This window comes from Sapajus apella, unplaced genomic scaffold, assembly GCF_009761245.1.
Source record: "Sapajus apella isolate SASKATOON/1434 unplaced genomic scaffold, GSC_monkey_1.0 scaffold6298, whole genome shotgun sequence".
Taxonomy (NCBI): domain Eukaryota; kingdom Metazoa; phylum Chordata; class Mammalia; order Primates; family Cebidae; genus Sapajus; species Sapajus apella.
In genome coordinates this window covers 1-3893 of record NW_022443222.1, presented here as the reverse complement: position 1 = coordinate 3893, position 3893 = coordinate 1, and the positions used below count along the sequence as shown (strand labels likewise).

The 3893-nt window shown below is 45.6% G+C and overlaps 1 long non-coding RNA gene across 1 annotated transcript; it reads right to left on the bottom strand.

Moving 5' to 3' along the window:
• Positions 1 to 889: 889 nt before the first annotated feature.
• LOC116548019 lies at positions 890 to 3429 on the bottom strand. Its single transcript, XR_004267274.1, has 3 exons — positions 3207 to 3429; positions 1927 to 2035; positions 890 to 908 (listed from the first exon to the last, which is right to left on the bottom strand). It is a non-coding gene; the product is annotated as an uncharacterized LOC116548019 (long non-coding RNA).
• Between the last annotated feature and the right edge of the window lie 464 nt (positions 3430 to 3893).

Sequence of the window (3893 nt, the reverse complement as noted above, 5' to 3'; positions counted from 1 at the left end):
AATAACAGAATCTGCTCTCATGTTTTAGGAAGAACCTACAATGTTTCAAGTTTAGTCAGGCCAGGCACAGTGACTCTCGCCTGTAATCCCAGCGCTTTCGGAGGCTGAGGTGGATGATCACCTGCTATCAGGAGTTTGAGACCAGACTGGCCAACATGGCCAAACCGCATTTCTACTAAAAATACAAAAAATTAGCCTGGTGTGGTGGTGCACACCTGTAATCTCAGCGACTCAGGAGGGTAAGGCAGGAGAATGGCTTGAACCTGGGTGGTGGGAGTTGCAGTGAGCAGAGATTGTGCCACCGCACTCCAGAATGGGCAACAGAACAAGACTCTGTATTAAAAAAAAAAAAAAAATTCAGTAAAAAAACTGGCTGGGCATGGTGGCTCACACCTGTAATCCCAGCACTTTGGGAGGCTGAGGTGGGCAGATCACCTGAGGTCAGGAGCTTGAGACCAGCCTGGACAACATGGAGAAACCCCATCTATAAAACTACAAAAATTAGCTGGGCGTGGTAGTATGCACCTGTAATCCCAGCTACTTGAGAGGCTAGAGGCAGGAGAATTGCTTGAACCCAGGATGCAGGCTGCAGTGAGCCAAGGTTGTGGTTAAGTACTAGGCTAGGTACTTCACGAGACACAAGGCCACCCCCTCCTCTCCCCGCAACAAATCACAAAATAAGATTTCATGAAGAAATATTTACCAAAGAAGGAAAATCATAATCGATTCCCTTTCTAGCTAGTTTCTTCCTGAGTAACCTTTCTTTCTTTTTAAATCGCTCCTGCATCCGTAGTTTTTGTGGTTGTGTCCGATTTTAACGTTTCACTGATGGATGTGACGGCTGCTTCGATGGAACATCCAGTCTTTAAAGAGCTCTTTATGGACTTTCTTAGGTGGCATAAGACGACCTATTTTTAAAAAGAAAAAAACATTAAAAGTTTCAACCAAATGGCAGGAAAGGAATTTTAATGTTAGCTTTAGAATCTCCCCAATGCAATTCCTCACACTCATCACGACGTGGCTGGGTACAGTGGCTCACACCTGTAATCCCGGCTTCTCTCACGGCAATGGGAAGTGAATAGAGAGATGCTACCTGGGCAGCCTTGTCAGCTGTGAACTTGGGTACCTAAGATGGCCACAGGCCACCACGGGCACAGGGAGGCCAGAAACTTCGCTCTGCCTCCCAAGGGCAGCAGGATCTGGAGACGGATGCTCTCTGCACTCTGTGGACTGCAGGGTGGGGGCTGCACTGGCTCCTTTCTGCAGGATGAATTTCTAATCTGGTGCTGTCACTGCCCTACGCCTTCCAGCTTCTCTCATGTGGAAGAGCTACAGCCACTGCCATTTAGATGGATTCTGCAATGCGATTCCTGACCTTTGCTGCTATCCCACTGCCCTAAGGATGAATTCTGAACTCGCTGACTTAGAAAGCCTTCAGTAACCCGACCTGAAGCCTATTCCTGCTCCCTCATCTCTTGCTACTTTTCCTCACATTCCCTCACAGCCAAATGGTCAGGCACCTCTAGTCTGGCATTCACTGTCCCTCGGCCGGGAATGGTCTGTCTTCACTTCTGTCCCTTCACCTGGCTGGCTCCTGCTTAGTCTTCAGGTTTCAATGTCAATGCTCTTTCCCCAGGTAAGTCTTTCACAGCCCATAAGCATGGGTTAGCTGCTCCTCCTGTGTGTCCCCAAGGTAACTTGTCCAGTTCCATTTAGGATAAAAAGAGCTCTTATGATGGGAGATTTTAAAATTCCAATTAGAATCTGCCTGCGACAGACACTGAAATCCTTGCACCATTCTGTAAGACTCATCCACAGAGGAATTGGCACGTCCAAGCAGTTAAGCAAGCCGCCCTTCCCACCACAGTCACCCACCAGCAGCAGGCACCCAGGCAACCCTGCTACCACAGACACAGGAGCACTTACACTCCAAGAGCCTTTCACCAAACATGTAGTTGTTCATTGTTTCAGCAACTATCTTGGCAACATCCTTACACTCAAACTCCACAAATGCATAGCCTTTGCTGTTTCCAGTCTGCAACAGAGTAATCTGCCACACAAAGCAGAACAATTAGATTTGAATGCATCATTAAATTCCTAAAATACCATTATTTTAAATAATGGATATTAGCCCCTTATCAAACATTATGACACATTTAATTCTAACTTCAATTCACATATTCTGGAGACTGTTAGGGGAAAAAGAAAAGATGCAAGAGTCTCAACACACAGCTGATTTTCTGGCATTCTTGGGGTTTTCATTACATATGATAAACATACAACTCCTATGGCTGGAATTTATTCAACAACAACACTCCATTGTATAAAAGTCTTTAGTCGGGTGCTGTGGCTGACGCTTGTAATCAATCCTAGCACTTTGGGAGGCTGCGGTGGACAAATCACGAGGTCAGGAGTTCGAGACAAGCCTGACCAACATGGTGAAACTCCATCTCTACTAAAAATACAGAAATTAGCCAGGCGCCAGATATGCGCCTGTAATCCCAGCTACTCGGGAGACCGAGGCAGAAGAATTGCTTGAACACGAGAGGTGGAGGGTGCAGTGAGCCAAGACTGCACCACTGCACTGCAGCCCGGGCAACAGGAGCAAAACTTTGTCTCAGCAGCACGGGGAGGGGAAAGACAGATGGTGTGTCTTTTAGGAAGACAGACACTATGAAATCCAACCAAGTGTACCATCACTGTAAACCGATATAAATCTTTTGAGAAGTGATTTGAAAACATAAGTTATGTAATTAAAAGAAAAAAAAAACTTTACCCAGTAATTCCAGAATGTTGGAAATACCAAGCAAACAGTCAAAATTAGAGTGAGCTTGGCTTTACTACTCAAAAATGCTGGAAATGGTAAATTTTCATGCATCTCCTCAGTGAGCAGGATTTTTATAAGACAAATGGCCAGAACTCTTCAAGAAAAACCAAACAAGCAATAAAGGGCAAGGAGACTGTTCTAGATAGGCTTAGAAGCTTTAACAAGTAAACGTAATGCACAGATCTTGAGAGGGACTCAGAACAGGTAACAAAAAAGAATAGCTAAAGACATTTTAGGGGCCAGGCACAGTGGCTCACGCCTGTAATCCCACCACTTTGGGAGGCCGAAGCAGGAAGATTGCTTGAGGCTAAGAGCTCAACACCACCCTGGGCAACAGAGAGAGACCCTGTCTCTACAAAAGAAAAATAAGAAATATTACCCAGGCGTGTGGCACGCACTGGTAGTCCCAGCTACTTCAGAGGCTGAAGCGGGAGAACTGCTGGAGCCCAGGAGTTGAAGGCTGCTGCAGTTAGCCACGATCCTGTCACTGTGCTCCGGCCTGGGCAACAGAATGAGATCCTGTCTCAAAAACAACACAAGGCTGGGTGTGGTGGCTCATGCCTGTAATCCCACCACTTCGGGAGGCTGAGGCGGGTGGATCACCTGAGGTCAGGAGTTCAAGACCAGCCTGGCCAACATGTTGAAACCCCGTCTCTATTAAAAAATACAAAAATTAGCCGGGTGTGGTGGTGTATGCCTGTAGTCCCAGCTATTCGGGAGGCTGAGGCAGGAGAATCGCATGAACCTGGGAGGTGAAGATTGCAGTGAGCTGAGATTGTGCCACTCAACTCCAGCCTGGGCAACAGACATTCCTTCTTGCAAAACAAAAGAAAACAAAACAAACACACAAACAAAAAACCATTTTGGGAACAACTGCAGATACACAAAGATAGTGCATTATATACCATTATACTGTGGTTATACAGAAAGATATGTCCTCATTCTCAGATTTATGATGAAGTATTTAAAGTATAACTGCCGATTTTTTCTAATGGTTCAGAAAAAAAGTGTGTGTGTAAGTGTTTATATAGAAACAAAAAAATGAAGCTCATGTGTTAGGATGTTA